Source organism: Heliangelus exortis, chromosome 1 (assembly GCF_036169615.1).
Source record: "Heliangelus exortis chromosome 1, bHelExo1.hap1, whole genome shotgun sequence".
Classification (NCBI taxonomy): domain Eukaryota; kingdom Metazoa; phylum Chordata; class Aves; order Apodiformes; family Trochilidae; genus Heliangelus; species Heliangelus exortis.
In genome coordinates, this window is record NC_092422.1 from 147,448,989 (window position 1) to 147,474,690 (window position 25,702).

The following is a 25,702-nucleotide window of genomic DNA, read 5'->3' on the forward strand; positions in this document are numbered from 1 at the left end:
AAGTGATTTTCTCTTTCCAAAACCAAACTCAATAAAGTTACCTGGAGAGACCCCTTCTTTTAAATGTTAAGACAATGCTCACACTTTTTCAGGAAAAAGAACTCTCAACTCCTCAGATTGGAGACTGCCTGAAAGACTTGCCTGCATTATGTTTTCTCATTTGGCCATGCTTTGTGCTCACCATATTCAACTGAATCTACCTGCAATTAAAGTTCAGTTTTACACTTAAAAAGATCTGTTCAAGTAGATCACAGGAGTACTAAGAAAACATACATACAAATGAAGAGACACAGGTAATGTCTTGCATTATGATCTTTTCCTATTTGCCTCCCATAATTTTCTTTCATTAAGATGTATCTTACAAAAAGGCACCACCTCCACAATTAGGGTCTTTCAAAGAGGCACACTGATTATATTTAGGTTTCTGCTACCTATTTGCACAAACAGGCTGTGGAATACACACAAAAACACCCCACTACAATGCATGTCTCCACAATCCCTCTCTGCTAACTCAAAGGCAAACCTGGTTCATGCAACTTCATGCCCACAAGAATACTAATGAAACATTTTACCATCTTGAAAAGGGAGCTTCCAAATTGTTAATACTTCCAATTCTGTCTCCCCTCCTAGGTAGTCTAGTTTACTGTTGTTTAAATCTTATACTCTAATATTTTAAGTGTCGTGTTACAAAAGAGGTCTGTTCTGCTTAACTTTTTTAGCATTTGGAAGACTACCTGTGCCTCATGAATAACACTTCTATGAATGCCACACCATGCTCGTCTGTCCAGTTTGGAGTTCTCATGGAAAACCCCCTCCTTTTTCTGAGTTCTTCCCGTTGCTCTTTCATCAGTTTGAAGCTCCTGCCTTCAAAATTGCGATACCTAACATAAGCTGCTTTCTCCTCTTTTGTGTACCTTGCTGTTAAGGTGAAAAATAAGGGGAAGAAAGAAAGATCACACTAAAGGTAAGAGAACATCCACTGTAGCTGGCAGATGCTAGAAAGCAGCTTCTCTAGATAAGCAGTTTGGGGCTCTGCAATCAGCAATATCCATGCTGTGGAAACTGCATTCACCCCTGGGCAGTCACATGTTCTGTATCCTCATGAAAGCAACATTTCCATCTTCATCACACACTCAGTCTCTCTATAGAGTTTCAGACTAATTTTAAAATATTATTTCAATAAAACTTACTTTGCATAGTCTGAACAAGGTCTCAGGAAGTCTCTTTTGCATTACATCATACAAAAATTTTAATCACTGATGATACTTATTCTTCTACAATGATACTAACAATGGCTTGAAAACTACTACCATAGATTAACAGTACTAAGAAACATTCTTAAGACTTCTTCACTATTTAAAAGCAGTAATTTTAATTAAATAATGGAACAGAAACAGCAAACAATGCTGTAAAATAGACCTTTAGGAACAGAGATCCAGGAAAGGTCACCCTGAGGCACAGTCCTACCCTCCATAATCTCATGCAATATAATTTATTTAGTCTAGAAAATACATACACTAACCCAAAACAGGGAGAACATGTTTTTGTCCTTCAATTTATTTATAACAAATAAATAGTTTACATCAGGAGAACTTAATCACCAGTGCCTTAAGTAAATGCTTTCTGGTTTTATATCTCCTACAGAACAACACTTGCTTTGAATATCTCAGAAGCAGCTTAACTTCAGTAACACCACTAGTAGAAGAGCAGCAAAAAAAAAAAAAACAAAACCCAAACCAAAGGATTTCATTACTAACAGGAGTAAGAAAAGATAAGAGGTTCTTCAATCCATTACATCATTGATAACTTGAAGCCATGCAGCACATTTCCTGTCATTAATGCTCTGTAATAGTCCTGTATTTATAATTACTATTGCAATTATCCTTCTTATCAACAACAGCACTGCGAAGCGCCTAGATCTAAGTGCTATGTTCTCAGCAAACCCACCATGAATAATTTCATGGGCAAGCCTGGTTAACAAAATACATTCAGACAGATGTGGCCTTCAAAGTCTACCTAGATCCATGGGAACGAATATGTTTATTCGATTAAATTTTTACTGGAAGCCTTTAAAGAAAACATTTTCAGCTGGTACATACTCCTCCACATGCAGGAACTCTAGAGAATGATACACCAGCTGCAGACTAGACTACAACAATCATGTAAAACTTCATAATGGTGGTATACATCCATAAACCCATCCCCAGCAGACGGGGGAAAAAACCCCACCTCCAAAAAAGTGCTCATTAACAGCCACAACTTGCACACATTTACAGCATTTTCCAACATACACAACAAAACCATCCAAAGCCTTCCCCATTTGTTTAAAGGGAAGGTAAGATTCTGGCAAAGCTTTCACTGCTCCAGTGTAACACCTACACTTTCACTACACATGCATCCAGCTCTGTCAATAGAGCTTCTTGATTCTCAACTATTTATAGCCTGTAGCAGTAGAGCCATCTAAGCATAGCCATCTACAGATTACAGACTACATTTACTAGGCTAAGCAGTTTCACTCTGCTCTAACACATTTGTTTCTTCCTCAATAGCCCAGTAATCAAAATTTGCCATCAACCTGGTGGGAACAAAGGAAGCACATTACAGGCTGGTGTGGCTGACAAAGAAACAGCCTCACTTACAAAATCACTGCATATAAGTCATGAATAGAGCGAAGCTGTAGGTCCTCCTGCCCCTATTTCAGACTGATTTGTGAAACATCTGAAGTTATTACGGGCAGTCTTTCAACCTACCATGTGAACTTATTTTTAAACACATCTACAGTGCTGATTTTGTTTCTTGTTTAATCATCCGAAACAGCCTTGTGGAACTTAGTTAATGTAGCAGTTCCTCTGTAAAATATGGAGATACCACGTTGTCATCTTACTGTGAGCGAGATTATTAAAGGGTAGTCAGCAGCATCTAAGCATCTTTCAACAGTTCCTGCGTGTATATGAGACTGTCCCCAACCACTGCTGATTAACTGCGCTCATCAGTACTCACACACCAAGGTTACTGTGTGAAATGATCTCCAAAAAGACCTAGCTGTGCCAGGCTTCTAAAATCCTCATAAATCTTTAACTGTGCCAATTTTCAAAGATTGGCCAAATACAGGACAGCTGCCCAGTTCATCTCACATAACACTGCTGTCAGCATAATAGTGCTGACAGACAGCTCAAAACAAGTAAGCAAAAAACACCAAAACAAAACCCCACACTGTGGGGATATGCTTAATTCTTAACAATAAGCCTATAAAGAAGCAAACAAACCAGCATCCCTTAATTCTGTAGGATGTAAGTGAGGTCTTTCTGCTTCATTAAACGTTCCTTAGATTTGAGTTGACTACTGCGACCCATCTGTGCAGAGAAGTCTCAGGCAGCAGTCAAATGCAATATATTTTCAGTGATCTGTCAAAGGCCCCTCACTTCCTAGCATGCTTATGCAGGATTGAAAATGTACTTACAAGCAGGTGACAAACAGCAAGACAGCATTTCCAGTATTCAAAAAATATAAATGAGTGTGTTGGGTTTTTTTTTTTATAGTGTCCAGGCTTCTGATTAAAATGCTTACTTGCTAAATGCTGTGCAAGTAGCAGAGATATACATACATTTCCATAGATATTTCCAGATATGACCCATACAAAATGCAAAAAGTCCTTCCTCACTCTATCTTCTTGAAGTAGCAGAGCACACCCACAAAAAACTCCACCAAGCCAGTACTCGAGTATGAACTCGGTGGCATAATTGGTAAGTAAACAATCCTCAGGACCTTAATTAAGCCCAAAATATTAAGGGGGGGGGGGGGGGGGGGGGAAAGGTTTCCAGGGACTGAGTATCATTTCCATTCCCCAGGTGAATTTGCTAACCCTCATTTTGTTGGATACACAGTTACTGCTTGCACACCTGAGCAATGGCTGGTAACTAATCTTTTTTCAGCTTTGGAGGAACATGACCCTGTCTGCAGCTTTTAAGAGAAAGCAAACCAGCAATTAAGATGAACTGAAGCAACAGTCCTAGGACTGCATTTAACAAAGTAACAGATCTAACTTATTTCTTCTACAATTGATGTCTTTTTTTAAAAAAAAGGCAACCCAGTTTTGGTATTTTTGCCTTAGGTGTGATACGGAAGTAAACAAGACAGCCAGCATTTCAGAAGGTCACCAGCTGGTCCAAACAACAATACTCACTGCTTACTTCTTTCAAACAGTAGTGGTTACCCTGCTGTTTCAGATTCTGCTCCATTAAAAGTTACGTTTGCACATCACAAATAAACAGAATGACCTAAGACATGGGAAACTCTGATACCAACGCATTTGCCGCGAACTTCAAGAGAAACCTGCAGTCAGATCTGGTTCTTACCAAACTCATAATTCATAATTCATTCAAAGAAGCCTCACTATGTCACTCGAAGTTTAAACAGTTTACAATTAATTTTCACTGAGAATGCTAAAACCTTTTGAAGTAGATAAACTGAAGTAAAGTACCTTGAAAGTAAACAAAATTGAAATAAAAATCAGAATGCTGTTTCTGAAAATTCAATTTTACAGCCTAAAAACCCCAACTCTTATGTAAAACACCCATACGTACTTGTTACATGTGCTTAAGTGTCTAATAATATGCAGCATCAATATGTCTTGTAAATCTGTGCTAATACTGATCTTGACAAAAGAAACCTGAATTTTGCTCTGCCCAATTATAAACTTCATCAAAAGATTCCTCAAATGTGTTAAACCTTGGCCAGTCATCTTAAAGAGACATTAACCCTTTTTTATCAAAATGTCTGTACAGCTTTTTAGAAAGTCAGTACGTATGAGCTTAAATCCAAACAATTAAGGAGATATTTCTCACAGGACGGGTGAAGAACAGATGAGCACTGCAGAAGGAACAAAGTGAGCTTTGTCAGTTGAGAGGAATGCTCTGGTGATTACTGTGCTGGATAAGATCTACATTCACTTATTATTTTATATATTTCCCTCAGAGGCCACAGAAAATTTTACTAATCCTGAGTCACTGCATCTTCTCTTCTCACAGGGGAATCGTGAACAGACATATTTGGAGTACCCAATTGCTATAACAAAAGGCATCATAGAAACAAACAACAAAAAATAATCAGAATTCTGCCTGTGGCTATTACTTGACTGCTGGTTTCTTCCCCCATGCTCAAAATATTTTTTGACTTTTTTTCTTAAAAAAATCAAATCAAATAAAATAATTTGGATAACAGCAAATTAAAAACACACGATCAGATTTTTTGTCTGCAATTCTTCCATACTGTGTGAACAGAACTAAAATACCATCTTCGGTTTAGTTCTGCACTTTAAGTGATGTGTATTTGATAAACTTGTATTCTTAAACATGAAGTAAGAAGCTTGAGAAGAACAAAATTCTGCTGGACGCTGATATTCAAGTTGTGGTGCTAACTAATGATTAAAGTTCAGCAGAATTTTATCTGATTTTATTATGCCATTAGTTCTCCACCCCAACCAACAGCACAAATGCACTTGAATAGCTTTTAAAAACACACCTGAAAGTTACCCTTCTAATTTTTTAACAGATACCACTACTTTAATAAGAATCTATGTAGATCAATCAGATTCCATTTTATATAAAAGATTAAAACAATTTTTGCTTCAGGTATAGGGTCAGTCCTCTATCCAATACCTTAAAAGGTTCAGCCTCCTCTATGGTGCTAACACAACCATTAATGCAGCAAGCCAGATCAGGGAACTGATACAGTCGAGAAACAATTCTGCAGAGGAGAAAAGCGATTCCTGAGCTGACAGATCCATTCACTGTATGGTTACACAAACATCTGTACCAGCAAAACGGACACAGCAGGAACTGCTTAAGTGGCATGGCTACTGAAGTGCACTTGAAATCACAAGTTCATATTTTAAAAGCTCTTCATCTTTACACAATAGTCAAACAACACTTCCTGCCTCAAAATGAAAACAACACCGAATCCTCGGCTCCTCATCCATTTTCTCCAAGCTGCAGATCAGCTGACTGCACGTCCTAACCCCATTCACTGGTTCTCAAAAAACTCTGGGAGCTCATTATATACCTCTTATCTCAAGTTCATCTGTGTCCCTATCTTCAGTGTCTCCAAACCTTCAAACACTGAGTCTGATTTGGCAACACAGCAACAGCTGAACAACCATTTCAAAGACAACTTATGATCTGCTTCTCATCTCTTGCATGTGAGGCAGCAGGTTCAGGAAAGGCATCACAACTCTCACCAAACCTTCACCTTTCAGTTACAAAACTGAAGATTGTGGAAAGAAGTAGTCAGTTATTAATTGCAAGAGGAAAGCAGAAAAGGGTTGCAAGGTTTTTATCTTCCCAAGCTCCCACCTTCAATGCAGAAACTAATTTGATACCACAAACACCGAGAACTATGCAACAGTGGAAAAAAATAGTCTCAACACATGGTTTTTAGTTTTTATTTTTTCACATGAAGTAGTAGCCCCTGCTTTAAAAGTCTTAAACTGCATTATCTCTTCAAATTATGACAAGTTGCTAGTATGAATACCTAGGTCATATTTAATATTACCTGTAAGACACATCTTTCTTTTCTATTCAGTGTAGTCTACACCATTAAGTCTTTTTATTCTGTTTCACAATGCCTGGCGCAATGAGCCTGTTAACTAAGACTCCCGGGACCTCCTCAAGGCAAATGAAGTAAATTAAACACAAAGTATCAGTGACATGAAAGTATTAATACAATACAGGTTATGCATTGTATACAAACTTTAAATCCAATGGTGAGGGTAAAACCATTGTTGAGGATAAAACCACCTAGTTACATCTTATGCATTAACATTAAAATCAGGCAGAAATATAAGCCTGATCTACTTTAACAAATTAAAGTTACCATCCAATTGTAGAAAAGATGTACTCAGATTTGTGTCCTCCAAACTTCATATGATTTTTGTTCCTTTAGATAATACAAGAAATTTAGCTATGCACTATACCACTTTCTATTTTCACTAGCCAAGGTTATCATTCTTGCTATCAATTTAGAACTCTGTCTCCCTAAAGTAACACAGATTTAAGAGTAATCTATGTGCAGAAGGACCACAAATACTCCTGTTATGGAATACTTGCAAAAAAATACAGCCAAGGCCATATGATGATTAATGAGAAAATGTTAGGGGAAAGCAAGGTTTTTTCCTCTAACATAAAAAAAAAAGTGGTTGAAATTTGCTCAAAAAATTTCCAAGAAATTTTTAAGATTTTCATATTAAAAAACCAACCATTTTCTTTCTTTGATATGTCTCCTCGTCTCCTAAAACTTATATCCTCTAAACCTCATTCCTCCACCCTCTGGATTCCACAGCAGCTGCCTCATGCTGAAACGAGAAGTTGAAGCAGACCCATTCCCACAATTCAAGTGGAGTCTCCCGAGAGAAAAAGGAAGACAACTACGACTACAGCCACAGTTACAGGGAGACAAGAGAAATAGTTCAGATAAATGTACGAAGTTATTTTTTACTGAAGTGATTGTACAAAAATATTTACTCAGTGGCAGCACTGTTTTAAGGAGCTCCTCCCCCTTCTTACATTCCTATCCCCGAAACTCTCATTTCCACACCAACATCACAGGGTGTCCTTGGATTTTTCAGACTGGACCAGTTTCTTGAGCTGTCTCATTATGCATCCCCACTGTAGTTACACTGGCATAACCAACAGACAGATGACAGAGAGGAGCCAGCATACTGCAGTGTTGGAGCAAACAGCCAGAAACTCCTTAAATTAATCATTTTTTAAAAATTCCTGTATCACAAAGCCTTGGCCTAAAGCATTTAAATTAGTTGAATCTCACCAGCTCCCTCATTGAGCCTATGGAAGCCTTCCAGAAGGTCTCTTTCCACGTCCAACTCCGCACATATAAGGTGACTAAACTTCTAATACACCTCAGTTAATGTCTGAAGTTATACAGCATAAACTCAGACTACTGTAACCAACAAATAGGATACTGTACCCTGTTGATTTAAATTGCAGACAACTCCAGTCCAGTTCTGCTGCCCCAGCCAAAGGCAAAACAATGACAACAGTACTCAGGCCACACTACACCACAGTCAAAAAATTAATCACAATAAGCAGTTCACAGAAGTGAACAAGCTACAACTGCAGATTTCCCACAAGTGGGGTCTAAAACTTTCTCCTGCTTCAAGAGCTTGTAGTATCACCACAGTGAGAGTGTCAGGCAGTGTTTGAGGCTGCTGATGGAGACACCGTTTGGAAAGTTGATGGACAAAGCATGTATTCCATCTCATATCCTATAGCATTTATCCTGATGAAAGTCAGCAGTTGAAAGCAAAGAGAAGAGATTAATTCAACACCAAAAATAAATTATACAAACACAGATTACTGGAGGATAACAAAGACACTGCAATCTGAGCATAATTTTTGGAAACATCCAGAGTTAAGATTTAAAAGTAAGACAGGTGCCACTTCTCTGAGAACCAATCCCATCATTCTGCTAAACTTGAGTTCCTGCAGTCATTCATCCTGTACACTGGGGAGAAAAGAAAAAAAGAACACAAAAAGACTCCCTGTTTCTTTCTCCATCCTGCCTCCCCTCAAGAGGAGGCTAAATTAAGACAAATAATATAAACAATATATTGATTAGGCTGCAGACCGTGCATACAGTTAACTTCTCCTCCCCTTGTCACTTGAAGCAGTGGGCATGACCAATAAGCTCTTCACAAGCTCTACTGGAAATACACACCACTTAGGTTTTCCACAAATTACACCTTTCAGTCTTATAGCAAATTTTATTTCTGCAAGGTAAAAAAACAACCAAACAAAAAACACCCAGCAAGAAAACAAAAAAAACAAATGCACAAGAAGTCAAATTTGTATATCCTAATTGCAGGATACTACCATCGTTCAAGAAAAACTCATGCATTCAACTGAACAATTCTCAAGAAAGAAAATCGTTTTGACTCTGGTAATTGGAATATGAGAATCTACCAAATGCAGAAAAGGCATTGAGATACCAAATGCAGAAAAGTACCCCAGAGCAAAAGGGAGGAAAAAAAGAACATAATGCAATAATCACCACCCTGCCCCCCAAACTGCATAAACATGATTCTGACTCAAGCCCAGTGCAGAGACAGAGAACACTACACTGCAGTGGAACCTCCATGGGTCATCACCAAAGCCAGTTCCCAACCACAGCAGTCAATTAAACAATTCTGCAGTAGTGAAGTTCTCTTTATGCACTCTCCCCATAAATGGGAAAGAAAGAAAGGCAAAGAAAGGCTGTTTCTCCATTCCAGTGCAGTGGCTTTGAGAGAAGGGGGATCAGGATGGCATTTTGGGGTTTTTTTTTCATGCAAAACTTTTCACTTCGGAGCAATTCTCAATTATGCTCCTGCTACTTCCACTCTTACTCCAGCAGTACAAAAGGGAATCTGTCGCTCACTCAGCATTGCCCTGCGCCACAAAGGCAATCTGCTACCACCTTCTGTAACAATTCTGCCCATCTCAATTCACTGCCAAGTGATCTATCATACTTTTCAAGACCTATCCAGAAGACTACTTTTATGTATCAATATGCACAAGGTATGGTAAAGTTCAAGAATTTCAGAAAGTCTGATGAGCACAACATTTCGCACAAATATGCCAGAGGAGGAAGAGTTGGGAAATCTCCCCAGTTCCACATGCATTAAGAGAGAAGGGAGAACTTAGAGCAGCAAACAAAAATATACACCATATGACAGAACACTGTTGACTTCACTCTTCTTTTTCCCCTTGAATGCAAAATGAGAAACAAAAGGAAAAGACTGCAATACAATGCTGATCATGCAGCATTCACTAGATTTATCAGATAACCATTTATGTTAATTAAAAAACCCCATAACCATGTTCTGGAACATACACTGTTCCAGAATTTCTACATGGATGGACAAATTAAGTCTCATGGAAATTCAAGCATACCCAGGCATCTGGACCACAGGTAACAGCAAAGTGCAGATATTGAATTGGAAGCCAATTAACAACTTTTCATTATGGTGTACAATGGTTTATTCCTTGTGAATTCTGGCAGGTCTGACAGCACAGATTTTTTGTTCTGCTAATAAGTTTCAGATATGTTTTTCATAGTTATTAGTGATGTTGTATATGGCCACAAGCCATCTATAGAAGCAGTTCTGCTAGCACCTAGTCTCTAGCTCGGTTAAAAGCAATTACCAAGACAGAGTTTGTAGTGCATATTTTTACAGGAAAAGTGATATAAACAATGATCCCAATAAGCTTCTAGCATAGTAGCTCCCCATACAATTTCCAGCTAACTACTGAGCTCTTATCAGAACTCATCAGAGGGTTCCATTTATGACTTGCAATTTACTAGCAATTAGATGACTGAGTTCATACTGGTAAAATACTCCAAATAAATTATCATATTCCAGAGCACAGAATACACAATGATTTCATATGCAGTTATTGGTATGTTTTAACAAGAAGGGGAGGAAAAAAGTAATCTTCCTAGCTTTTTTTGTATTTGTTGCACCACAACACAGGCAAGAAATACAGGGCTTCTCAAATCAAGAACAGACTGCATCTTAAAGGGATTCAGACTGGGACTCTCAAAGAACTTGGCAACACTTTCCACTCTTCCAATATTAGCACCAATTATAAACACCGCTGTAAAAAGAAGAAACAGAAAAAACATTGGGAAAAGCACACACACATTCACTCTCATGAGCTCAAGCAAGTAAGAGGATTCTAGTGCTTTCTTCTACCACCTCTTAACTCTGTTCTTTAGGAAACCACCAGATAAGCAGTAAGAATCAGGAGTTTTACTGCAACATGAATACTTTGTTGTGTCCAGGTCGAAACTGGAAGTTTGACTCCTTGTGCTGTTGTTCACAAACGCAGCACAAACAAGTTCAAGAGCAAGTAAAACTTATTTATCATGTTTTTTTTTTAATTTCAAAGGCAAACAGGCAGCTTATAACAGACTAGAACATCCTCAATTATTCATATCCTCACAAGATACTCGACACATTATTAGCTTTTTATTCCATGTCACCCTCAACTTCTCAGTCTTCAGGCTTGGGTTTTTTTCCCCTCTCCCTCCACCTTTTTTAAAAGGAAAGGAAATCCATGTATATGCATAGAAAAGAAAATCATATGCTTTTCTATGTATCCCAAAACAAAGCAAAACATAAGCTTACGAAACAGTTTAATAGTCTGGGTTGTAAGGGACCTTTAAAGGTCATCTAATCTGACATCCCTCTTTAACTGTATCAGGTTGCTCAGAGCCCTATTCAAGACTAAGTTGTACAGTTCTAGGGATGGGGCTTCCAGCTCTGAGCAAATTGTTTCACCACCCTCATCAGAAAAAAGTTCTTTCTTATACTTAGTCTAAACCCACCCTCCTTTACTTTATAATCATTACTCTTTGTACTATTGCTTGTACAACCACAACTCTCTCAGCTATGTCTTCAGAGGAGAGAAAGCCCTCTGGGCATCATCATGGCCTCCTCTAGACTTGCTCCAAGAGCTCCATATCCTTCTTATGGTGGGGGCTCCAGAACTGGATGCAAAGGGGCAGGATCACCTCCCTTGACCTGCTGGTCATAAGTTTTATGCAGCCCAGTATAACTTACTGATGAGCCCACATAACTTAGTAGTAAGCAGCAGTGGAAAGTCTCAGAAGAAGAAGAAATGGAAGTTGTGAGTGGTGCAGCTAGACACTAGTGTGAAACACATGCACCAGCAAAGCTGTACACAGCTGTGATACAGAATCTTCATTTTTTTGGCTGAGTCAAGACTGAAATCTAGTAAAGAACTATAAAGAGAGGTTACCCAGAGCAGGAGAACAATGGTATGAACTTGGTTATTTTTTAATATGAAAAGGGTTTGACAGAAGCAGAATCTCATAATCCCATTACCAGAAGTGAAATACAATAGCCTGTTCTGCATGACTTTAGAGAAGTACAAACCTCTGCTTACATTGTGTTTGCATCCTCTACCAGTACCACTGAACACTATTCTACAAAAAGTTTCTATGTAGCATATCAACACTATGTATGGTAGTGACATGGTCAAAAATACTTAAAGACTACCTTTATTTTTTATCTTAGAGGTCTAAAAGCTAAACCAGGAAACTTTTTTGAGATATCTCACACCAGGAAAAAAATTTTGCTACTGAACTGCAGTTTAATTATTTGAATTGGAAAAGCTGGTTGGTCTCAGTTCGGTCTCTACCAAGTAATCAGCACATCACTTGGCTCTTCAGAAACTGCTGTACATAATCTTTCCTGTTTCAGAGGCCAATCAAAGGATTAAGCAACACAAGTCCTCACACAGCAATCTAAGGTACAGCCTGAAGCCTGAGAAACTATCACTGCCAAAAACTTTGCTAAAGCTTTGATAGTTTTAAGAACTCGGGCTCCAGAAACATTGGTCCAATGCCTTTGATAAGCATAAAATATAACTGAATAGGGTATGAAAAAATAGAAATGTTTTAATTAAGAAGCTACCCGAACCAAATGGTTCTCCGGCACACCCTGTGTTAAAAGGCAAGATACACATAAGCCAGTTATAAACTCTTAAATATACCTCTATCTCAAATTATAGGGAAGCCAAGCAAGCAGCATGGAATTGTTCAAGTTTATTACATATTATACCCTCATTCCAAACAGCAACCTGCCAAGCTGCTACAGTAGCAACAGAAATTGTGTGGTACCATTCCTGTGAAGGGACCCTTCTAAAGAGAAGCATTATTACCATTTTGCTGTGTTTCCTTCATGGGTGGTTTAGTTAAACATGACCTAAAAAGGAAGGGAGAAAGGGGGTATGCAATAGTTTTCTTTTTACATTGTACCAACAGCCCAAAAGAACTTCTTCGCTGCCATTTCCACAACAGGAAGAGGGGGGGAACCCCCAAACCTACACATTTCATTAATTTTCCTACAGACTCTGTACACATATCAGTCACAGACAAAACTATGCTAAGAATGTTTTTAGTTATGCTGCTTTAAGTCTTTAACTATAATCTAAGTATCTTTTTAAATGTAGTAAAGATGATGGTGGTATCCTCCCAGTTCCACAGTTGAAGATTAAAAAAACTTCTGAAAATAAAGAGGTCGCCTTTACAACTAAGACACAAATCCTCTGCTTCATTTGAATAACCTTCAGATCGTATTTATGCAATATAAAAACAGATGTACTCCTTTAAAAAAAATTCACCTCAAGCCTTCTTTAAGATGCATCAGTAGAAAAGAACCAAAAAGATATCTCTTTTTGAGAAAGAACCAAAAAAATATCTCCCGATTTCCTGTTAAAGACAGGACCAAAATGCTCCCAGAACTTTCAAATCAGGAACCATTCTAAACTCACCTAAGCTGCAAAGGTATATTAAAAGCACGCATTTCAGCAAAAATGCAGGTTTTGTCAGCCCCAGTGATCAAAGCCCAAACTGTATCAAAACACATACTACTATACTGGAAAGGATAACAGCAGATTTAAAGCTAAATAGTCTGAAGGCTACCAAACTTGCAACAAGGTCCAAAAATCTCCCCTTAGTCTACTAAGACAAAGCCTAAAATAAAAAAAGCTATCAGCTTGTCTGAGGTCATTCCCAAAACTATAAGCAATAAAAATGTAGAGTAGGAAGTCAAAATTTTTTATATTGTGTTTCTTGTAATACTGATACTCAGACAGCACAGTAGTTTGCTTGCTAATTTAACCAGAAAACACACAAAAAAACGCATTTCATGTATAAGCAACTTACACAAATGACCAGATTCATGGAATAAATTATCTCAAGTTGGAAGGGACCCATAAGGATCATCCAGTCTAACTGCTTGCTCCTCACAGGACTACCCAAAATGAAACCATATGAGTGAGAGCATCATCCAGATGGCTTCTGGAACTCTGACATCATAACAGAATCACAAAATGCTGGGGGTTGGAAGGGGCCTCTGGGGATCATCTAGTTCAACACTATTCTTCTCATAACATTATCAAAGTTTAAGGCACAGATGACTTAAACTTACAAATTTTTTTTGGACTAATTCTCTCCAATACACTAACACAGCTGCCCTTCTGTATGTCAGTGGAACCTAATGCTGAGACAACAGATTAAAAAAAAATACAGCTTCAAAAAATGCAAGTACATGTGAACTAATAGTGAACCCTATTTAAAGATGTAGGGCTAATGAAAGAAAAACAACAATTCGGTCAAATGAAAACTCACGAGTTAAGTGCTATTTGTCACATAAATCTAACCAAAGGGACTTAATTATGCTACACAATACCCATCCATACACCTCAGAAATCTAAGTTACATAACCAAAAAACCAGCCTAGAAAATAGGGGCAAAAACCCCTCACTCTTCCTGAACTGACAGAGAGAATGTATCAGTGAATTAGCTCAGAGGTTGCTCCATCTCCACCATCCACCAGCTGTTCTTCTACAAACACTGTGTAAAGGTGAGCCAATTGCTACATGCACATCTATTGATCAGAAAGCATGCTAAAAATCCAAATAATTACCCATGGATTAATCAACAGGATGGCAAAAAGTGATACAGATGTGAAGAGCTTTCAAAATGCAAACGTGGACACAAAAAGTTCTAAAACAGATCCTCAATCCCATCACAGGTATTTTTTTCTTTTGTTTTCAGATGAGGATTAGAAAAGAAACAAAAGCTGGAACGGTACAGGAAACAATGGCGCAATTTAGTCAAACTGCCTGCCCTTTGAAACACAGAAATAAAGGATTCCGATGGTGCCAAATCTACCCACAGAGACCATCACTTGTTGATTCACATACAAATGTGCTCCTACTTTTAACTTAATAATAGCCCCAGTATCATCAGACAGCTCGGAGACATCGGTTGAAACACTTCGGTTACGTAACTTTCCCTTATTCCTTCCTTGAAGGTAAGGAAAAATAACTTCCAAATGCAGTCCTAAACACAACTTCCAGCTAAGTACGCAGCATTAACTAGAGACAACGCGATCCTCACAGCAGCCCAAACACGCTATATTGTGATTATCTTTGCAAATAAGCAACGCTAGGCTAACCCTCCTGAAAGGAATAAAAAAAAAAAAAAAAAAAAAAAAAAAAAAAAAACAAGCACGACGAACCTGAGGCACTCGCAACACGGCCTGTCCATCCACTGCCATTTGTGCATGGTGTGCACCCATCTTATCGACATCTTTAACTATTTACCCCTTCAGAGCAGCACTGCTCCCCATGTCCCACTTCACAGTTATTGCCCCAAACCTGTCTTTTGGGGACAGGGAAACAGGTGGGCACCTCGCCACAGCGCACGAGGGCCTCTTTCAACACATGTAAACACAAATATTTTTTTCTTTGAAGAAAAAAACATGGGAGGGTGGTGGTGGGGGAGTGTTTCAGTGCATTAAGAGTGCTTCCTTAAAGCCCTTTCCCAAGTCCTCCTCGTACCCAACACTCGGCCCCCAACTCAAATACGAGACCCCTACAACCCTCCGCACTACCAAGTGGGCCGCGGCATCCCCAAGGGGGGAGGTCTGGCCGGGCCTTGCCAAGCAGGGGGTGGGGTGGGGGGGGTGTCTCCCCTTCCCAAGCCTCCCCCCCCACCTCAGCAACACACGCACACCCTCCCCCTCCCTTCGGCCCGGCCCGAGTGCCCCTTACCTGCGACCCTCCCCCCGCCGCCTATCCCCGGCGCCCCCCGCCGCGGCGGGAGGTGGGGGCGGGGCGGGGGCGGCTCAGCAGTGCGGGCGGCGGGGCGCGGCGGCGGAGGTGGCAGAGGGCCGGGGGCCGGTCCGGGGGGACGGCGGGGGCGCGGGGGCGTTTGGCTCCATTCTCCCCTCACACACAGACACAGACACACACACACAGGAAATAACACGGGGTCAGCTGACCCCCGCCAGCCAATAGGGGCGGGCGCTGGGGAAGCGGCGCGCGCCAGCGGGAACGGCGCGAGGCGGCGGGTCCCGGCCGGGCGAGGGAGCAGGGAAAGGGGAGGAGGATGGGAGGGAAGGAGGGAGCCGGGGGGGCGGGAAAGGAAGGGAAGGGAGGGAAGGACGGGAGGGGACGGGAAGGACGGGAGGGAGGGGGGCGGTGGCGCGCGCGCCCGCGCCCGGGGAGGTGTCTGCGTGCGCGCCGCAGCGGGAGGAGGAGGCGGGGGAGGGGAGGGAAAGGGGAGAGGGGGGGGTGCGGCGGAGCCACCTCCCCTCCCACCTCCCGCACGCTTAAAGGGGCCGCGCGTCAGCGGCTCCCGTCCCGTCCGGTTCAGTCCCGTCCCCTCCCGGGGATCGGACACCAACGGCGCCACAGGTGGATGAGGCGTGCCCAGCGGGCGTGCCGCCCCCGCCGGGTACCGAGACCTCCAGCGGCTCCTCAGGATGAGGGAAGCCGGTGGATCCCGTCGGTGGTTCGGTCGGCGCCGAGGCGGAGCAGGGTAGGGCGCCCGGCCCTCCCAACAGCTGCCGGGCCCCCGTCGACCTTTTTGGGTCAGGGACCGCGACAGTTTCCATTTCCATCTTCTCATCAATCAGTTCCCCCCCTTCCCTCCCTCACACACCCCACGAGTTATTTAAAGCACCGGATCTATTCCGTTTGGCCGCTGCTTCCTCCTTGCAGGAGAGCCGGGAGTGCTCCCGGTGGGACCGGGAAGCGCCTTCACCAGCCCAGAGCCCTGGAGCACACCCCGAACCGGCGGTGCCTCAGGGGTGCCGCGGGGAGCCCAGGAAACAACATGGAGGCTGCGGGCGGGTGCGCGGTGCCAGGAGCAGCCACCGGCGGTGCTGGGCTCTCCCCGTCCCCCGCCGCAGCCCCCCCCGGGGCTCCCCGGGTCCGGCATCACTTCGGCAATTAGAAATAGCACTCATCAGCCTTAGATGCGGGGATCCGATAACGCTTTTTTTTTTTTTTTTTTTTTTAAATAATATCGACGATGTTTTTGTGGTTTTATTTTTTTGAGAGTGAGGGGGCAAGGAGACCGGGGGAGGGGGTGCAGCTCGGGAGGGAGGATGCAGCGTCTGTCAAATCATCATCTCCTTCATTAGGGCCTGCACGCCGGCAAAGGAAGCTCTGTATGACACTACAGCTTCGCCCATCTGCCACTCAGCACATTTCACATGAACACGCAGGAGGCTGGATGGGCAGAGAAAGCTCAAGCATCATTTAAAACTTGCTCTGCCGGGAACTTCAGTGAGCAGATATGGCAGTTTCAATAACTACCCCGTTCCCCAAGCTTTGTTCCCCAGATCCTCAGCAAGCCTCTTTCTGCAAGAAGGCCCCTGCTTTACAGCTCATCCCAAAAAGCAATGAACTGCTTAGAAGGACTGTTGTTAGCACAGCCAGCTGACAACTTCACTGATGGCTCCCCCACCGGTGACCTGCTCCTTATGAAAAATAAATGCAAACCACCACATCTCATACCATGCATTACCTGTCAAAAATAATTCAGAGACCGGTTGAAATTCCACCTAGATAAAGCTGCAACGATTGCAATAATCTGGGGGAAACAACAGGAGCAGCCAACAATTACATGTGCTCCCATCATTTGTTTTTCAAGTTAACAATTCATGGGTGTTAGGGACTCCCCGGCTGCTGGCCAGGCAATGCAATCCTGCAGCAGGAGAGCTCAGGAGGGACTTCCCTGCTCCTCTTTGGACTCGGTTGGCAATGACTCCTTTCAGAGGCAAGCCTTCCTCAGAGATCTGTGCCTTATCTCCCTCAGATGTGATTACTGCCGTGTGCTCCGTGCCGGCTAACCGGGAGCTGCTGCTGGAGCACAGGGGCACTGCCTCACTGCATGCGCTGTCGGTGCAGTAGCCCCCTGCTCCCCTCAGCACTTGTTGCCCATTTGCAAGCGGCATTTAAGGCACGGTGCTTCACTTAGGGGAGGTGGAGGTCATTGCTTCCATCGCCTGGAGAAGAGGCTCCGATAGCAGGGAGACCGTGACAAACCGTGAGGTTGCTCTAGTCGCAAACAGCCTTAATCTTGTTGACTGCCACAGCGTGCTAAGAGCTTGGTTAGAGCAGCATTCCCTCTGGGGATCCAGGACTGTGATAAAAGCTGTAATGGGGTGGGGGAACTCGATAAGGTTTTTATAATTTGATTTTTCATTATCTGTTTTCTGATTTTGAACGGAAATGTCAATTGAGGTCAATCCTTTATGTAGATTTGTAAGGAAGGAGTGCTTAGAGCACTCTACCTTAAGTTAAACTTACCTTAAAGTGAAACTCTTTTGTATATACAGATACACAAGAACAGAGCTTATCCATATAAGCTTGGTATATTGAGATTTTTCACAACTTGTCCAAAACCAAGTTGTGGCATAACTAGAAAAACTTTTGAAAAATGCTCAGAAAGGCATAATAAAACTACCAGGACAGCTAACATTCACGAGTAGAACATTTTTCAATGGGCCAGAAATAAGTGAATTTGCATTTTTAAATGCCTGTATCTCTAGTCTGCTGCACAGCAGCATTTCCCATCTCCACAAATGACTACCTGCAGGTATTACAAGGCAAGTACAAAAGGAATTGCTTTTTAAAAATAATGTGAAAGCTCAAAATATATGGCTGATTTTAAGGGAGGAAATGAAGGTGTTTTTTTTTTTAAAAAAAACCCCTCATATAAACACAGCTAAATACCACACTATTGTCTGCTGTTGCACTACAGTAGGTATCACTGATACTATACAGGGTCACTACAAGCACAGAATGAAAACAAAGTTACCAAACCTATATTAGTCAAATACTACACGTACAGAGATGTGATATCCTTTGCAGCTTTTTGAAGTGATCTATCACGGCTTTAATGTACAACCCCATACAGCTTAATGGAGAATTTAATTCTTTTGGTCATTAGTACACCTTGATCACATAATTGAGGGGTTTTTTTTTTGCCACTGAACATTTATTTCACTTTCTTTCTGGAAGAAAGAAATTCAACTTTCTGACTTGGCCATTTGGTGACAACTACTTGACCACCATCAGTTACAAGGAAAACAGTTATAAATAAAACAGTTAGGATTAAATGAAGAAAGTAACCTCATCATGCTCCTAGGGATCCAGTCCTGTGAACACACAATCAGGACAGATATCTAAAATCCATGCAAGCATTTCTGGTTCAGAGTATCTATATACTCTTAAAGCAAATTAAAAGCAAATAACCCTGTAATTCTGAAAACAAAGAAACAAAGAAACAAACTAAGAATTAAGGCCAAAACTGGTTACTTACCAAAATAAATCCTTAAAGAACCAATTCTAAAAGCACTGCAAAAAACTAAACAGGTTTGCATGTAAATTTCCAGCAAATATAACATTCATTCATCAGAGAGCAAGCTCTATAAATTTAGTAGATGCGCTACACCACAGTCATAAGAAAGATTGAAGTCTCTGCTTTCAGTGCAAGAAAATCAGCTCAGCCATAATTGTACAGGGCCACTACAGTACTACCACAAGAGAAACCTTCCCAATCCTACCCCTTTCTTTCCAGACACCCTCCCCCACCTTTAAATTAAAGTGCTTCTGAGGACAGAGGCAGAGACGGGCAGGAAAATGGCCTCAAGACTTTGAACCTTCCTCTATGACAGGTAGGGAGATTCTCAGCAAAATAAAGTCCCCTGAGTAGCCCTCGAAGTTAGTGCCATTGATCCTACCAGTGCTGCTGTCACAGCACACATGCAAGCAGTGCTGACTCTTTTTTTACTGGATATGAACTCTGCAATGGCAAAAGCAAATGCTTAATGTAAACCTTACTTTGCACATCCCTTTCCCCTCTCCTACAGGTCCCAGAGAAAAAGAGTCCTGCTCCCGAGAGGACTGTCAAATGGAGATGGAAAGTCCCCCTCTGTCTTTGAGGTCACCACTTCTGATCTAGCTGTAATTCAGTAATTACTCAGTTTGCAAGGCTCTCCAGAAGTACACATTAGCAACCTGAGGAGGGGGGTGGGAGGATGACACCATTCCTGACCTCAACCACCTCTTCTCTCCACACACCCTCAAAGCTCCCTCTCCTTCCAAAGCCTGGAAGGGGAAAGGACAGGAAGCGATGCAGCATGAAGGATCAATAACAAATATGCAGGTAACATATGCTGGAAAGACTCCAAGCACCAGCATTTGTTAGAGGAAAGATGATTTCTGAATACAGCTGGTGGGGTCCTCTGAGAGATTTCCTCTTCACAAACAGTTTCATTGCTGATGAAAAGCACTGATCTAGCAGCACCAGGCAGATGAAGTCTCTACAGAATCAGGCACGCAGACTTCTCACAGGCACGGCACCTGTCCCCTCAAAGTACTACCCTTATCCTAATCCTTTCCCCTGTTACACAATTTCATGTCATGCACAGGCTCACCACTGCACTTTTACAGCTTTCATCTTAAGGCACTTAGATGCTATGGGAATGGGCATTAGAGACTAGCTTGAAGATAGATAATACAAAAGATGACAGCAAGACCGGGCACCTACAGGTCACACAACCAGGGACTGAAACCTATATTCACGGTGGGACAGCTACATCTTTAAGCAATCGTAAAGCAAAGGCAGCTACCCTCTTTCTCTTTCTCCAAGAAAGACATCAGCATGGTTGCATTCATTAACATTTCCTACCTCTCTTCCTATCTAGCCCCAGGATTTCCCATACCTTCCTCCTATTTCTTTTATGTTTACTTCAGATAAAAAGTGCTACATCTGACCCTACACAAGGGAGAAGCAGTATCAGATGTCTCCCAAGGAACTGAGGCAAAGACAGGGAGGGCTCTCCTCATTAATTCACTGATACTGAACTTTTCCCCTCACGACAGCCAAAGGATCTGTGTGCTTGCTGAAAGTATTCTGGACGAGCACAGATTCTCAACATACTGACTGTCAGGTCTTGGGTGCGTTGCTTGGAAGCAGCTCTCATCCAGACACAAGCAGTATCTCCATAAGCCACAGTGCTAAGTCCTACAGCCTGGTTCCTGCGTAGAGCAACAAATGGACCGAAAGACTTTGGAGCATCTCAATGAAAGGAGCAAAGCAGCTGAACGTAGGGAGTATGAATCATAGCAGAAGAAATATTAAATTGCCTATTTGGGAGACAATTCCACTCCATCTTTAGTACTGCAATACTTCTCTCATCTTACTGAAAGGAGCTGAGTCATGAAAATAAAATCTCTGTACCTTTAGACTCACACAGTTTCTTCTCCTTATTCCTTTTACCTCTTGCCAAAAAGCTAGTTTGGGCAGAATCAAAATTAATTGCTGTGGAAGTCACTGTGATGCTGCAGACAAAAGAATCTGAGTCCAGAAAAAAAGTGAGTACCAACAGAAGATGGACTTTTGAGGAAAAATGGATGGAATTTCCATGCAGATGTCCAAGGCAATAAAGGTAGAAATTAAAATAGAAAGCCACAGAAATTTGATTCTATAGCAAGACTGTCTCCAACAAGGCAGAAAAGGCCACCAATAAATCTTCATTATCTGAATTGCTGAACATATCTAAACAAAAGGAGAAATAAAAATATTAGAAGAACTAATTGTTTTAAATGGTCTTTTATAAAACCAGCTCTGCCTTGCTTGAACATGTTTTGCAGAAAAAAGGTGGGTGTTTTATGTAAATTTATTTTATTTTATTTTTACTTCTGTTGGCCTTGACCTTTTATACTAGTTTTAGTTGCTGGCTGTTTGGTGGTTTTTTCCTGCCTACTGGGAAGTGGGAATTTCCAGGCTTAACAAGCTTAAATCCCCATGACATATAGTCCCAAGTTTAGAGGCAACTAAGATTTTTATTCTTACTTCACTCCCTGTTGGCTTCCTCCCTGATGTATGCAATAGCTGTTTTGAATATCAGCTCTTCCAAAAGGAGAAAAAAAAAAAAAAAAAGTCCCTGAAGGAACAGCATTAGTTCTTCCAGTCAGCTTGCTGCTACTACGCTCCAGAATTCAGGCACCTGAAACAGCACATAAGAAGAGTTTGCAGCAGCACGAGGCAAAAGCAGAGGGCATGAGACTGGACACAACCAACAGGTTTTCTATGTTCATCTGGTAAGAAGGCTGTATTTATATTGGGTGACAGTAATCTAAGGGTCCATTGAACACACACATTGCATGAAATCTCATTAACTCCCTGTCACAGAAACCGACTTATGCTTTTTCTGTCATATATAGTGATGTTCTCTGGGCCTGACACAACAGAGAGACTGGTTTATTAATATTTTTAAAGTTTCACCACAGTTTACTTACATATCTCCTACTGCTAAAAAAACATGAGGAAAAAAATAACCCCAAACCTTCAAACACAACCATTTAATTACTTTGTACCTTGGGACTCATAAAAGTACATTCGATGCTCAAACCCTTTAATTCTACATTTCAAAATATATTAGTGAGTTATTTCAGTGCCCTGCGTTACTTAAAAGTCACATTCAAATGCAGATCAGGATAGGGCACACAAAAACATACAGAACTTACAACTTTAAACTTGGTATATTCATTAATTTATTAAAAACTACTGACACATTTAGCAGTGGGGTAAAGAAGTGTATTTTCATTCAAGTCACCTAAACGAAGCAAGGATAATGCCTTGTAAGCTATCAGATAGTAGAGGCAACCATCCTAGGTTAAAAAAATCAGCATTTAATTTTGTACAGACAGGACAGACCTATCTTTACTGAATACAAGGCACACAGTAAAATCTTAAGTAACTTGGTTTTATTTCAGAATTCAAGGCATACCCACTGAAGTCCAGGTTTAAACTAACAAAACCTCTGCTTATATCTCAGAGCTTTCATCATGCCTCTTGAAGAGATTATTTTCTGCAGCTGAGAACACTGCTGGCACTCACATTTGTCCTGAGAGGTGATTAGGACTGAAGGCCCCCTATTTAACTTTTCTGTAAATGTGCTCAAAGTTAATTAGACCAAAACAAAATACTGTTGGTTCTGTAAGGCCCCTGAAAATAAGGTAGGCACTCCTTTTTAGGACATCACCAGAGAGCTCAGAAGCAAGAACAGTAGGCTCAGCAAGCACAATTCATGTCAACTTACCAACTCAGTGAGTGTCCTCTGGTTTTAGCAAGTTTTAGAAATAGCCCAAACAAATATACAGCCAAAACCCGTGTCCATGAGGAGAAGCAGCATCTGGGGGGGACTGCAGTCAAGGTGGTCCCCTAGTAACCGTGGCTGAACCCAGGTCTAGTGAAAAGATGCTGCTTATGTTGGTGGAGAAAAAATGTTTCACCAGGGTGAAATTTCACGTTCCCTGGGGTACCTGCCCTGGCCCTGGCTTATCAGGGCCCTGGCTTCCCACAGCAGGGAATGTGGGGTGAGAGAAGGGATGACTGCTCTTTTCCGAAACCAGCAATGCTTCAAACTCTTACAGCATGATTCATTCCATGGGCTGAAGATCAAGGTGTCAGCTTACTCCTAATATTGATGAAAAAGGGTACTCACCCTATTTATAATCAGCTAGCACTATCTCATCTCAAGAAACAGTAAGTCAGCAGCTAGCCTTAGGTGATAAGTAGGGGATTTCCATAGCAGTCCTCTTCATTGAGATTGAAGAGAAGTTGAGGTTTGATTTTTTTTTTAAAAAAAAGCAGTGGTGGTTTCAACAAAGGGAATATCTTAACAGAAAGAGGAAGGAAACCAATTAACGCTTTCAGCTCTTTCTCTTGCACCACTGTCTGGAAATTCTCCTCTGATATAAGCATTGCCTGCCTAGGGCTTTTTGAGAGACCCTTGCACATCCTCACTGATTACTTCCCCTACTCAGGGAGACAGACTGTCCTTTACCCTAAATGCTTTTATCCTCTTGATGAGGTCTCTTACCCAGCTGGATCCTGCCTCCTTCTCCCATTGCAATCTCTGAGCCTGAGAGAAGACACCTGGGGACTTTCCACTTTACTTAGGAAAGAGATTTAATCCTTTCATATCCTGGCATGGGGCTGAAGAGATGCATGCCTGCCCCCTCCTTGAGGACCTATGGTTACAGTCCTGTGCGACGGATGTCGACAGCTGAAGAGAAATAAAAGGAAAGGTTTTCTCCACTATTTTCTGCTCTTCCAGGAGTCATTTAAAAGCAGGTGCAGATAAAGAACTGAGAAAAACTCCATAGGGGACAGTCCTGCTGTACCTAGACATGATGATGAGGCTTAAAAATATCTTCCATATCTAATCTTAGCTAAATCACATCCCTGACATCCTCTACCCCCTGTTTTGCAGGGTGCATTCTGCTCACTGCCCCGACCTCCCAGACTCAGGCACAGTGTCCAGTCCCACCTGGTGGACTCCACTTCTGCCCTTTTTGGGGCCACAGGTATGAAGGAGGACCCATCCACAGAGTTGTTTGACATAATCCTCCAAAGGGGCTGCGGGGTGATTCCAAGCTTCATTTCTCAGCCAAGCCTGGGTCGTGACTTACACAAGCCAACAGACAGCACTCAGCACAGGCTATGATTTTTATCTTCAAAGTGCTTTACGAACTAACAAATCCTTATTTCCCTTCTGAAAGAAGGAAAAAAAAATCCCTAAACACCACCACCACGATGAAGCAGAGATACAAATAATCCCAAAAGGACCTTCATGTCAGAGCAGGGGCAGAGAAGGGAAGTTCTGCTGTGCAGCAGTGCTTTGGGCTTGGGGTGTTTTGTGCCGTTTTTGGCTTTTACACTGAAGACCTCGATTGAAACCCTGTTTTCAGGTCACTATGGATGGTATGGCAGGACAGAGACTCTCAAGCCACAGCCAACAGGTCACTTCCCCAAGGGCCATGGAGAGAGTGTCTGAGAGGCAGGTGGCAGTACGTGGGTGTCTTCCAAGGAACCCACTTGCCTGTTCAGACTGCAAAAGTGCTGCACGATTAATTATACATCTATGCTACAAAAGATCAGCTCTGTAACTGCAGGGGGTGCTATTCATCAGCCTTGAAACGCATTGGCAGAGGACGGCCAGGGTCCAGCGGTTGAAATAAAGAAATAAATAACTACAAAAGCAGGATGCGCTCTGGGTCGTTATAAGTGAAGTGCAGCGGTGGGACCCAAGTGACCCGGGAGCGGATGCTGGCGCTGCAGCCGGTCGGGATGCGGTGCTTTGCCCGGGAGCTTCGTGAACCGGAGCGGCGGAAAAGCCACCGGTCACGGGGGTGAGGGTGCGTGGGCAGAGCGGTGCCAGCAAGGAGCCCGCCTGACACCTGCGTGCACTTTTCCTTCCTCAGCCCTCCCCTTCCGAAGAGGAATCAAAACATCACGATCCCAGCAGCGAGAGTCCGGTCCCAGGTGGCTTCACCGCAGGGACAAACTCAGAAAGACCCCCCCTGCCCCTCATCTATTTCTTCTGAAGCCCCCCCTTTCCTGGAGCGGGCGTTTAGGAAGTATAAATACACCACAACATTAGGCATCCTTCCACTGTCACTCTCGACTATCCTTCCTCCTCCAGACACACACACTTAACACAAAATGACGGCTTCCTCAACAGACTGAATGAGCAAAGCCCTCGCGCCGATCCTTAATTGTCTGTGCTTTTACTCTCTCGCTCCAGTCATATTATATCGCAAAACTCAAAGCAGCCCACCCACTGCCCCTGTCTTTGTCCAAAAGCTCAAGTGAACGGTAAATTAGACACAGGAAAAAAAAAAAAAAAAAAAAAATTGCTGAAGAAGAAGGGAGGGGCAAGCTAACACCCCCCTCGCCCCCCCTTTTCCTCCTCCCCTTTTTTTTTTTTTTTTTTGAGGTTGCTCTTCTCTGGTGCACCCACATTGCT

General features: G+C 42.1%; 1 protein-coding gene and 1 long non-coding RNA gene across 8 annotated transcripts in view; one reads left to right on the forward strand and one right to left on the reverse strand.

Annotated features, from left to right (window-relative positions):
- Positions 1–25,702, reverse strand: part of TCF20 (transcription factor 20) — a 128,701-nt gene that overhangs the window by 45,755 nt on the left and 57,244 nt on the right. For 2 of the 7 annotated variants that reach the window (XM_071732484.1, XM_071732445.1), the window contains exon 1: positions 15,642–15,967. The exons of 4 other annotated variants lie outside the window; for them this stretch is intronic. The gene's annotated coding sequence lies outside the window, so the exon portion shown is untranslated. Of the gene's footprint in view, positions 1–13,746; positions 13,859–15,641; positions 15,968–25,702 lie in introns of those variants that run through there. One more of the 7 variants, XM_071732460.1, reaches the window with a different exon arrangement.
- On the forward strand, positions 13,914–14,764 carry LOC139790872 (uncharacterized). The gene is made up of 2 exons (XR_011723692.1): positions 13,914–14,446; positions 14,641–14,764. It is a non-coding gene; the product is annotated as an uncharacterized lncRNA (long non-coding RNA).